At 49.6% G+C, this 12671-nt stretch overlaps 3 non-coding genes across 3 annotated transcripts; all 3 read right to left on the bottom strand.

Moving 5' to 3' along the window:
• Positions 1-3479: 3479 nt before the first annotated feature.
• On the bottom strand, positions 3480-3572 carry trnay-gua (transfer RNA tyrosine (anticodon GUA)). Its single transcript has 2 exons — positions 3536-3572; positions 3480-3515 (listed from the first exon to the last, which is right to left on the bottom strand). It is a non-coding gene; the product is annotated as a tRNA-Tyr (tRNA).
• A 3312-nt stretch (positions 3573-6884) lies between these two features.
• trnay-gua (transfer RNA tyrosine (anticodon GUA)) lies at positions 6885-6977 on the bottom strand. Its single transcript has 2 exons — positions 6941-6977; positions 6885-6920 (listed from the first exon to the last, which is right to left on the bottom strand). It is a non-coding gene; the product is annotated as a tRNA-Tyr (tRNA).
• Positions 6978-11365: 4388 nt separating this feature from the next.
• Positions 11366-11458, bottom strand: trnay-gua (transfer RNA tyrosine (anticodon GUA)). Its single transcript has 2 exons — positions 11422-11458; positions 11366-11401 (listed from the first exon to the last, which is right to left on the bottom strand). It is a non-coding gene; the product is annotated as a tRNA-Tyr (tRNA).
• Positions 11459-12671: the final 1213 nt, after the last annotated feature.

Here is a 12671-nt window from a genome sequence, read left to right as displayed (position 1 = left end):
GCCAACTTGTTTTGCCTGAAAGGGAGTGCTGAGTGCTTTGAAGTGTTGCTGCCCACGTCTGCGTGTTGCAGACTGGCGCAATCCAAGATCCAGGATTACGTGCTGAGGGACGCACTTAAAATTGGTACAGTCGCCGCAAAGGCACGGTGGGGAAGGGCCACAGTTTAAAGGCCTTCTGCCACGGTAAACCCGGGGGCAGGAATCAGTACACAACTCCCCTCGGGCTGTACTTGCAACTTCTTTTTCGTGTACATGGAGCACCATGATCTGCAAACACCTATGTAGTGCCATGTACAATGTAAGGTCTGTTTCGTAATGCACGTTGAAAAGAAAAAAATGTAAACGTACCGTCACCCATTCCGTGTACTGTATAGTGACACATGTAATGTAATTTTGTTGAATGTACTACAAGGTATCCCGTATTGTACTTGATCTGAAAAGCAAGGAAATGTATAGACCGGAACTGCCGTCAGCACCCAAATGTAATGTATGGGATTGCTGACCGCAGCAAAACATACTGAACTGCTTTTGAATGTACTGTACAAATTCTTTTGGCTTCTCTCACCTCATATATCCATCTTTGCAAAAATCAAGAAGTCTTGCTTATGACATGGCAGAAAATGGTTTGCTGGGCTTTGGCCCATCTGCCGTGAACTCAGTGAGTGACACGTGAGATCACGTTTCTTTCTGGAGAATTGCCCTGAGCCAAAAGCAGAGTGGAGAATGCGGGCATCGATCCCACTACCTCTCACATGCGAAGCAAGCGCTCTACCATTTGAGTTAACTCCCCAGTAGCTTCTTGCAGTTGACCCTCGTTTGCTTCTCAGTCGCCTTTTCGCACTCGTCTCCAAGCTGCTCCACGACCATCAGAGAAAACCTATTTGAGGACTAGCCCACTCCTTGTATCCAATCGACATTGCGGAGCAGCAGCGAGCGAGCAACAGCAGGATGCGAAGCCACAGTAACGAAGAAAGAAGCCGAGAAGAGCACGAGACCACGGAAGGGAAGCGAGGTGACCGGCAAGTAGCGGCCGCCCTGTGTGTGAGGGAGCAGGCGAGAGCGCTGTCTGACTGATAGCCAACTTGTTTTGCCTGAAAGGGAGTGCTGAGTGCTTTGAAGTGTTGCTGCCCACGTCTGCGTGTTGCAGACTGGCGCAATCCAAGATCCAGGATTACGTGCTGAGGGACGCACTTAAAATTGGTACAGTCGCCGCAAAGGCACGGTGGGGAAGGGCCACAGTTTAAAGGCCTTCTGCCACGGTAAACCCGGGGGCAGGAATCAGTACACAACTCCCCTCGGGCTGTACTTGCAACTTCTTTTTCGTGTACATGGAGCACCATGATCTGCAAACACCTATGTAGTGCCATGTACAATGTAAGGTCTGTTTCGTAATGCACGTTGAAAAGAAAAAAATGTAAACGTACCGTCACCCATTCCGTGTACTGTATAGTGACACATGTAATGTAATTTTGTTGAATGTACTACAAGGTATCCCGTATTGTACTTGATCTGAAAAGCAAGGCAATGTATAGAACGGAACTGCCGTCAGCACCCAAATGTAATGTATGGGATTGCTGACCGCAGCTAAACATACTGAACTGCTTTTGAATGTACTGTACAAATTCTTTTGGCTTCTCTCACCTCATATATCCATCTTTGCAAAAATCAAGAAGTCTTGCTTATGACATGGCAGAAAATGGTTTGCTGGGCTTTGGCCCATCTGGCGTGAACTGAGTGAGTGACACGTGAGATCACGTTTCTTTCTGGAGAATTGCCCTGAGCCAAAAGCAGAGTGGAGAATGCGGGCATCGATCCCGCTACCTCTCACATGCGAAGCAAGCGCTCTACCATTTGAGCCAATTCCCCAGTGGCTTCTTGCAGTTGACCCTCGTTTGCTTCTCAGTCGCCTTTTCGCACTCGTCTCCAAGCTGCTCCACGACCATCAGAGAAAATCTATTTGAGGATTGGCCCACTCCTTCAATGCATTGTATCCAATCGACATTGCGGAGCAGCATCGAGCGAGCAACAGCAGGACGGGAAGCCACAGTAACGAAGAAAGAAGCCGAGAAGAGCACGAGACCACGGAAGGGAAGCGAGGTGACCGGCAAGTAGCGGCCGCCCTGTGTGTGATGGAGCAGGCGAGAGCGCTGTCTGACTGATAGCCAACTTGTTTTGCCTGAAAGGGAGTGCTGAGTGCTTTGAAGTGTTGCTGCCCACGTCTGCGTGTTGCAGACTGGCGCAATCCAAGATCCAGGATTACGTGCTGAGGGACGCACTTAAAATTGGTACAGTCGCCGCAAAGGCACGGTGGGGAAGGGCCACAGTTTAAAGGCCTTCTGCCACGGTAAATCCGGGGGCAGGAATCAGTACACAACTCCCCTCGGGCTGTACTTGCAACTTCTTTTTCGTGTACATGGAGCACCATGATCTGCAAACACCTATGTAGTGCCATGTACAATGTAAGGTCTGTTTCGTAATGCACGTTGAAAAGAAAAAAATGTAAACGTACCGTCACCCATTCCGTGTACTGTATAGTGACACATGTAATGTAATTTTGTTGAATGTACGACAAGGTATCCCGTATTGTACTTGATCTGAAAAGCAAGGCAATGTATAGAACGGAACTGCCGTCAGCACCCAAATGTAATGTATGGGATTGCTGACCGCAGCTAAACATACTGAACTGCTTTTGAATGTACTGTACAAATTCTTTTGGCTTCTCTCACCTCATATATCCATCTTTGCAAAAATCAAGAAGTCTTGCTTATGACATGGCAGAAAATGGTTTGCTGGGCTTTGGCCCATCTGGCGTGAACTGAGTGAGTGACACGTGAGATCACGTTTCTTTCTGGAGAATTGCCCTGAGCCAAAAGCAGAGTGGAGAATGCGGGCATCGATCCCGCTACCTCTCACATGCGAAGCAAGCGCTCTACCATTTGAGCTAATTCCCCAGTGGCTTCTTGCAGTTGACCCTCGTTTGCTTCTCAGTCGCCTTTTCGCACTCGTCTCCAAGTTGCTCCACGACCATCAGAGAAAACCTATTTGAGGACTGGCCCACTCCTTGTATCCAATCGACATTGCGGAGCAGCAGCGAGCGAGCAACAGCAGGACGGGAAGCCACAGTAACGAAGAAAGAAGCCGAGAAGAGCACGAGACCACGGAAGGGAAGCGAGGTGACCGGCAAGTAGCGGCCGCCCTGTGTGTGAGGGAGCAGGCGAGAGCGCTGTCTGACTGATAGCCAACTTGTTTTGCCTGAAAGGGAGTGCTGAGTGCTTTGAAGTGTTGCTGCTCAATGGCACTCTCTGCTGGTGAGCAGACACAAATGCTCAAGCATAACAGCTGTGTGAAGGTGGATGCAGAGTGCATTAAGGTTTGAGACGAGAAAAGTGGTGTCCTGCGTCTTCAGGGCAACATGATGCACCATAAAGTGAAGAGAGCTGGTTTGAGTGAATTGCTGCTTAATCCAAAAGAACACCAGCTCCTTCAAGCCGCAATTGAACCAGCAACCTAAGGATAATCTTGCTGCATATTGTCACTACAGTCCTCCGCTCTACCAACTGAGCTATCGAAGGGAAGCTGCAAAGATGCTTCTGTGTGATGATTGTTTTCCCAGCGCATGTTGACGCATCTGGCCTCATGGAGTGGCCTGTGCGTCTTCAGTACCAGCCCATGCTGCAGCGCTGTGAGACTGTGAACCACCAGCTACTCTTTACAGCCTGGAAAACGCGTGTGACTATCAATCACAAGAGTGTAGCTTTGACTTCTTATCAGGCTCGCAGATTTTTTGCAAGCTGTGCATTATGAATTTAAAGACCTTGCAAGCTGCCCTACTTGGTCGTGCTGCCTGGCGGCTTGCATGGCAAGTGCCTTCTTCGTGCAGCAGGCAGCGTATCAGTCTGCTCAATCGAAGGTCCTGAGTTAAATGCTCAGAAAAGGAATCAGTGCTAAAAAGTCGTTCTTTTAGCTTCTTTCACTTCATATATCCACCTTTGCAAAAATCAAGAAGTCTTGCTTATGACATGGCAGAAAATAGTTTGCTGTGCTTTGGCCCATCTGGCGTGAACTCAGTGACACGTGAGACCACGTTTCTTTCTGGAGAATTGCCCTGAGCCAAAAGCAGAGTGGAGAATGCGGGCATCGATCCCGCTACCTCTCATATGCTAAACGAGCGCTCTAACATTTGAGCTAATTCCCCAGCAACTTCTTGCAGGTTGCCCTCGTTTGCTTCTCAGTCGCCTTTTCGCACTCGTCTCCAAGCTGCTCCACGACCATCAGAGAAAACCGATTTGAGGACTGGCCCACTCCTTGTATCCAATCGACATTGCGGAGCAGCAGCGAGCGAGCAACAGCAGGACGCGAAGCCACAGTAACAAAGAAAGAAGCCGAGAAGAGCACGAGACCGCGGAAGGGAAGCGAGGTGACCGGCAAGTCGCGGCCGCCCTGTGTGTGAGGGAGCAGGCGAGAGCGCTGTCTGACTGATAGCCAACTTGTTTTGCCTGAAAGGGAGTGCTGAGTGCTTTGAAGTGTTGCTGCCCACGTCTGCGTGTTGCAGACTGGCGCAATCCAAGATCCAGGATTACGTGCTGAGGGACGCACTTAAAACTGGTACTGTCGCCGCAAAGGCACGGTGGGGAAGGGCCACAGTTTAAAGGCCTTCTGCCACGGTAAACCCGGGGGCAGGAATCAGTACACAACTCCCCTCGGGCTGTACTTGCAACTTCTTTTTCGTGTACATGGAGCACCATGATCTGCAAACACCTATGTAGTGCCATGTACAATGTAAGGTCTGTTTCGTAATGCACGTTGAAAAGAAAAAAATGTAAACGTACCGTCACCCATTCCGTGTACTGTATAGTGACACATGTAATGTAATTTTGTTGAATGTACTACAAGGTATCCCGTATTGTACTTGATCTGAAAAGCAAGGAAATGTATAGACCGGAACTGCCGTCAGCACCCAAATGTAATGTATGGGATTGCTGACCGCAGCAAAACATACTGAACTGCTTTTGAAAGTACTGTACAAATTCTTTTGGCTTCTCTCACCTCATATATCCATCTTTGCAAAAATCAAGAAGTCTTGCTTATGACATGGCAGAAAATGGTTTGCTGGGCTTTGGCCCATCTGCCGTGAACTCAGTGAGTGACACGTGAGATCACGTTTCTTTCTGGGGAATTGCCCTGAGCCAAAAGCAGAGTGGAGAATGCGGGCATCGATCCCACTACCTCTCACATGCTAAGCAAGCGCTCTACCATTTGAGTTAATTCCCCAGTAGCTTCTTGCAGTTGACCCTCGTTTGCTTCTCAGTCGCCTTTTCGCACTCGTCTCCAAGCTGCTCCACGACCATCAGAGAAAACCTATTTGAGGACTAGCCCACTCCTTGTATCCAATCGACATTGCGGAGCAGCAGCGAGCGAGCAACAGCAGGACGCGAAGCCACAGTAACGAAGAAAGAAGCCGAGAAGAGCACGAGACCACGGAAGGGAAGCGAGGTGACCGGCAAGTAGCGGCCGCCCTGTGTGTGAGGGAGCAGGCGAGAGCGCTGTCTGACTGATAGCCAACTTGTTTTGCCTGAAAGGGAGTGCTGAGTGCTTTGAAGTGTTGCTGCCCACGTCTGCGTGTTGCAGACTGGCGCAATCCAAGATCCAGGATTACGTGCTGAGGGACGCACTTAAAATTGGTACAGTCGCCGCAAAGGCACGGTGGGGAAGGGCCACGGTTTAAAGGCCTTCTGCCACGGTAAATCCGGGGGCAGGAATCAGTACACAACTCCCCTCGGGCTGTACTTGCAACTTCTTTTTCGTGTACATGGAGCACCATGATCTGCAAACACCTATGTAGTGCCATGTACAATGTAAGGTCTGTTTCGTAATGCACGTTGAAAAGAAAAAAATGTAAACGTACCGTCACCCATTCCGTGTACTGTATAGTGACACATGTAATGTAATTTTGTTGAATGTACTACAAGGTATCCCGTATTGTACTTGATCTGAAAAGCAAGGAAATGTATAGAACGGAACTGCCGTCAGCACCCAAATGTAATGTATGGGATTGCTGACCGCAGCTAAACATACTGAACTGCTTTTGAATGTACTGTACAAATTCTTTTGGCTTCTCTCACCTCATATATCCATCTTTGCAAAAATCAAGAAGTCTTGCTTCTGACATGGCAGAAAATGGTTTGCTGGGCTTTGGCCCATCTGCCGTGAACTCAGTGAGTGACACGTGAGATCACGTTTCTTTCTGGAGAATTGCCCTGAGCCAAAAGCAGAGCGGAGAATGCGGGCATCGATCCCGCTACCTCTCACATGCGAAGCAAGCGCTCTACCATTTGAGCTAATTCCCCAGCAGCTTCTTGCAGTTGAGCCTCCTTTGCTTCTCAGTCGCCTTTTCGCACTCGTCTCCAAGCTGCTCCACGACCATCAGAGAAAACCTATTTGAGGATTGGCCCACTCCTTCAATGCATTGTATCCAATCGACATTGCGGAGCAGCATCGAGCGAGCAACAGCAGGACGGGAAGCCACAGTAACGAAGAAAGAAGCCGAGAAGAGCACGAGACCACGGAAGGGAAGCGAGGTGACCGGCAAGTAGCGGCCGCCCTGTGTGTGAGGGAGCAGGCGAGAGCGCTGTCTGACTGATAGCCAACTTGTTTTGCCTGAAAGGGAGTGCTGAGTGCTTTGAAGTGTTGCTGCTCAATGGCACTCTCTGCTGGTGAGCAGACACAAATGCTCAAGCATAACAGCTGTGTGAAGGTGGATGCAGAGTGCATTAAGGTTTGAGACGAGAAAAGTGGTGTCCTGCGTCTTCAGGGCAACATGATGCACCATAAAGTGAAGAGAGCTGGTTTGAGTGAATTGCTGCTTAATCCAAAAGAACACCAGCTCCTTCAAGCCGCAATTGAACCAGCAACCTAAGGATAATCTTGCTGCATATTGTCACTACAGTCCTCCGCTCTACCAACTGAGCTATCGAAGGGAAGCTGCAAAGATGCTTCTGTGTGATGATTGTTTTCCCAGCGCATGTTGACGCATCTGGCCTCATGGAGTGGCCTGTGCGTCTTCAGTACCAGCCCATGCTGCAGCGCTGTGAGACTGTGAACCACCAGCTACTCTTTACAGCCTGGAAAACGCGTGTGACTAACAATCACAAGAGTGTAGCTTTGACTTCTTATCAGGCTCGCAGATTTTTTGCAAGCTGTGCATTATGAATTTAAAGACCTTGCAAGCTGCCCTACTTGGTCGTGCTGCCTGGCGGCTTGCATGGCAAGTGCCTTCTTCGTGCAGCAGGCAGCGTATCAGTCTGCTCAATCGAAGGTCCTGAGTTAAATGCTCAGAAAAAGAATCAGTGCTAAAAAGTCGTTCTTTTAGCTTCTTTCACTTCATATATCCACCTTTGCAAAAATCAAGAAGTCTTGCTTATGACATGGCAGAAAAAAGTTTGCTGTGCTTTGGCCCATCTGGCGTGAACTCAGTGACACGTGAGACCACGTTTCTTTCTGGAGAATTGCCCTGAGCCAAAAGCAGAGTGGAGAATGCGGGCATCGATCCCGCTACCTCTCACATGCTAAACGAGCGCTCTAACATTTGAGCTAATTCCCCAGCAACTTCTTGCAGGATGCCCTCGTTTGCTTCTCAGTTGCCTTTTCCCACTCGTCTCCAAGCTGCTCCACGACCATCAGAGAAAACCTATTTGAGGACTGGCCCACTCCTTGTATCCAATCGACATTGCGGAGCAGCAGCGAGCGAGCAACAGCAGGACGCGAAGCCACAGTAACAAAGAAAGAAGCCGAGAAGAGCACGAGACCACGGAAGGGAAGCGAGGTGACCGGCAAGTCGCGGCCGCCCTGTGTGTGAGGGAGCAGGCGAGAGCGCGGTCTGACTGATAGCCAACTTGTTTTGCCTGAAAGGGAGTGCTGAGTGCTTTGAAGTGTTGCTGCCCACGTCTGCGTGTTGCAGACTGGCGCAATCCAAGATCCAGGATTACGTGCTGAGGGACGCACTTAAAATTGGTACAGTCGCCGCAAAGGCACGGTGGGGAAGGGCCACAGTTTAAAGGCCTTCTGCCACGGTAAACCCGGGGGCAGGAATCAGTACACAACTCCCCTCGGGCTGTACTTGCAACTTCTTTTTCGTGTACATGGAGCACCATGATCTGCAAACACCTATGTAGTGCCATGTACAATGTAAGGTCTGTTTCGTAATGCACGTTGAAAAGAAAAAAATGTAAACGTACCGTCACCCATTCCGTGTACTGTATAGTGACACATGTAATGTAATTTTGTTGAATGTACTACAAGGTATCCCGTATTGTACTTGATCTGAAAAGCAAGGAAATGTATAGACCGGAACTGCCGTCAGCACCCAAATGTAATGTATGGGATTGCTGACCGCAGCAAAACATACTGAACTGCTTTTGAATGTACTGTACAAATTCTTTTGGCTTCTCTCACCTCATATATCCATCTTTGCAAAAATCAAGAAGTCTTGCTTATGACATGGCAGAAAATGGTTTGCTGGGCTTTGGCCCATCTGCCGTGAACTCAGTGAGTGACACGTGAGATCACGTTTCTTTCTGGAGAATTGCCCTGAGCCAAAAGCAGAGTGGAGAATGCGGGCATCGATCCCACTACCTCTCACATGCGAAGCAAGCGCTCTACCATTTGAGTTAACTCCCCAGTAGCTTCTTGCAGTTGACCCTCGTTTGCTTCTCAGTCGCCTTTTCGCACTCGTCTCCAAGCTGCTCCACGACCATCAGAGAAAACCTATTTGAGGACTAGCCCACTCCTTGTATCCAATCGACATTGCGGAGCAGCAGCGAGCGAGCAACAGCAGGATGCGAAGCCACAGTAACGAAGAAAGAAGCCGAGAAGAGCACGAGACCACGGAAGGGAAGCGAGGTGACCGGCAAGTAGCGGCCGCCCTGTGTGTGAGGGAGCAGGCGAGAGCGCTGTCTGACTGATAGCCAACTTGTTTTGCCTGAAAGGGAGTGCTGAGTGCTTTGAAGTGTTGCTGCCCACGTCTGCGTGTTGCAGACTGGCGCAATCCAAGATCCAGGATTACGTGCTGAGGGACGCACTTAAAATTGGTACAGTCGCCGCAAAGGCACGGTGGGGAAGGGCCACAGTTTAAAGGCCTTCTGCCACGGTAAACCCGGGGGCAGGAATCAGTACACAACTCCCCTCGGGCTGTACTTGCAACTTCTTTTTCGTGTACATGGAGCACCATGATCTGCAAACACCTATGTAGTGCCATGTACAATGTAAGGTCTGTTTCGTAATGCACGTTGAAAAGAAAAAAATGTAAACGTACCGTCACCCATTCCGTGTACTGTATAGTGACACATGTAATGTAATTTTGTTGAATGTACTACAAGGTATCCCGTATTGTACTTGATCTGAAAAGCAAGGCAATGTATAGAACGGAACTGCCGTCAGCACCCAAATGTAATGTATGGGATTGCTGACCGCAGCTAAACATACTGAACTGCTTTTGAATGTACTGTACAAATTCTTTTGGCTTCTCTCACCTCATATATCCATCTTTGCAAAAATCAAGAAGTCTTGCTTATGACATGGCAGAAAATGGTTTGCTGGGCTTTGGCCCATCTGGCGTGAACTGAGTGAGTGACACGTGAGATCACGTTTCTTTCTGGAGAATTGCCCTGAGCCAAAAGCAGAGTGGAGAATGCGGGCATCGATCCCGCTACCTCTCACATGCGAAGCAAGCGCTCTACCATTTGAGCCAATTCCCCAGTGGCTTCTTGCAGTTGACCCTCGTTTGCTTCTCAGTCGCCTTTTCGCACTCGTCTCCAAGCTGCTCCACGACCATCAGAGAAAATCTATTTGAGGATTGGCCCACTCCTTCAATGCATTGTATCCAATCGACATTGCGGAGCAGCATCGAGCGAGCAACAGCAGGACGGGAAGCCACAGTAACGAAGAAAGAAGCCGAGAAGAGCACGAGACCACGGAAGGGAAGCGAGGTGACCGGCAAGTAGCGGCCGCCCTGTGTGTGATGGAGCAGGCGAGAGCGCTGTCTGACTGATAGCCAACTTGTTTTGCCTGAAAGGGAGTGCTGAGTGCTTTGAAGTGTTGCTGCCCACGTCTGCGTGTTGCAGACTGGCGCAATCCAAGATCCAGGATTACGTGCTGAGGGACGCACTTAAAATTGGTACAGTCGCCGCAAAGGCACGGTGGGGAAGGGCCACAGTTTAAAGGCCTTCTGCCACGGTAAATCCGGGGGCAGGAATCAGTACACAACTCCCCTCGGGCTGTACTTGCAACTTCTTTTTCGTGTACATGGAGCACCATGATCTGCAAACACCTATGTAGTGCCATGTACAATGTAAGGTCTGTTTCGTAATGCACGTTGAAAAGAAAAAAATGTAAACGTACCGTCACCCATTCCGTGTACTGTATAGTGACACATGTAATGTAATTTTGTTGAATGTACGACAAGGTATCCCGTATTGTACTTGATCTGAAAAGCAAGGCAATGTATAGAACGGAACTGCCGTCAGCACCCAAATGTAATGTATGGGATTGCTGACCGCAGCTAAACATACTGAACTGCTTTTGAATGTACTGTACAAATTCTTTTGGCTTCTCTCACCTCATATATCCATCTTTGCAAAAATCAAGAAGTCTTGCTTATGACATGGCAGAAAATGGTTTGCTGGGCTTTGGCCCATCTGGCGTGAACTGAGTGAGTGACACGTGAGATCACGTTTCTTTCTGGAGAATTGCCCTGAGCCAAAAGCAGAGTGGAGAATGCGGGCATCGATCCCGCTACCTCTCACATGCGAAGCAAGCGCTCTACCATTTGAGCTAATTCCCCAGTGGCTTCTTGCAGTTGACCCTCGTTTGCTTCTCAGTCGCCTTTTCGCACTCGTCTCCAAGTTGCTCCACGACCATCAGAGAAAACCTATTTGAGGACTGGCCCACTCCTTGTATCCAATCGACATTGCGGAGCAGCAGCGAGCGAGCAACAGCAGGACGGGAAGCCACAGTAACGAAGAAAGAAGCCGAGAAGAGCACGAGACCACGGAAGGGAAGCGAGGTGACCGGCAAGTAGCGGCCGCCCTGTGTGTGAGGGAGCAGGCGAGAGCGCTGTCTGACTGATAGCCAACTTGTTTTGCCTGAAAGGGAGTGCTGAGTGCTTTGAAGTGTTGCTGCTCAATGGCACTCTCTGCTGGTGAGCAGACACAAATGCTCAAGCATAACAGCTGTGTGAAGGTGGATGCAGAGTGCATTAAGGTTTGAGACGAGAAAAGTGGTGTCCTGCGTCTTCAGGGCAACATGATGCACCATAAAGTGAAGAGAGCTGGTTTGAGTGAATTGCTGCTTAATCCAAAAGAACACCAGCTCCTTCAAGCCGCAATTGAACCAGCAACCTAAGGATAATCTTGCTGCATATTGTCACTACAGTCCTCCGCTCTACCAACTGAGCTATCGAAGGGAAGCTGCAAAGATGCTTCTGTGTGATGATTGTTTTCCCAGCGCATGTTGACGCATCTGGCCTCATGGAGTGGCCTGTGCGTCTTCAGTACCAGCCCATGCTGCAGCGCTGTGAGACTGTGAACCACCAGCTACTCTTTACAGCCTGGAAAACGCGTGTGACTAACAATCACAAGAGTGTAGCTTTGACTTCTTATCAGGCTCGCAGATTTTTTGCAAGCTGTGCATTATGAATTTAAAGACCTTGCAAGCTGCCCTACTTGGTCGTGCTGCCTGGCGGCTTGCATGGCAAGTGCCTTCTTCGTGCAGCAGGCAGCGTATCAGTCTGCTCAATCGAAGGTCCTGAGTTAAATGCTCAGAAAAGGAATCAGTGCTAAAAAGTCGTTCTTTTAGCTTCTTTCACTTCATATATCCACCTTTGCAAAAATCAAGAAGTCTTGCTTATGACATGGCAGAAAATAGTTTGCTGTGCTTTGGCCCATCTGGCGTGAACTCAGTGACACGTGAGACCACGTTTCTTTCTGGAGAATTGCCCTGAGCCAAAAGCAGAGTGGAGAATGCGGGCATCGATCCCGCTACCTCTCATATGCTAAACGAGCGCTCTAACATTTGAGCTAATTCCCCAGCAACTTCTTGCAGGTTGCCCTCGTTTGCTTCTCAGTCGCCTTTTCGCACTCGTCTCCAAGCTGCTCCACGACCATCAGAGAAAACCGATTTGAGGACTGGCCCACTCCTTGTATCCAATCGACATTGCGGAGCAGCAGCGAGCGAGCAACAGCAGGACGCGAAGCCACAGTAACAAAGAAAGAAGCCGAGAAGAGCACGAGACCGCGGAAGGGAAGCGAGGTGACCGGCAAGTCGCGGCCGCCCTGTGTGTGAGGGAGCAGGCGAGAGCGCTGTCTGACTGATAGCCAACTTGTTTTGCCTGAAAGGGAGTGCTGAGTGCTTTGAAGTGTTGCTGCCCACGTCTGCGTGTTGCAGACTGGCGCAATCCAAGATCCAGGATTACGTGCTGAGGGACGCACTTAAAACTGGTACTGTCGCCGCAAAGGCACGGTGGGGAAGGGCCACAGTTTAAAGGCCTTCTGCCACGGTAAACCCGGGGGCAGGAATCAGTACACAACTCCCCTCGGGCTGTACTTGCAACTTCTTTTTCGTGTACATGGAGCACCATGATCTGCAAACACCTATGTAGTGCCATGTACAATGTAAGG

The sequence above is a fragment of the Pristiophorus japonicus genome, chromosome 1 (genome assembly GCF_044704955.1).
Source record: "Pristiophorus japonicus isolate sPriJap1 chromosome 1, sPriJap1.hap1, whole genome shotgun sequence".
Taxonomy (NCBI): Eukaryota; Metazoa; Chordata; class Chondrichthyes; family Pristiophoridae; genus Pristiophorus; species Pristiophorus japonicus.
Note: the sequence above shows the minus strand (reverse complement) of the source record. Positions and strands in the feature narration are given on the sequence as shown.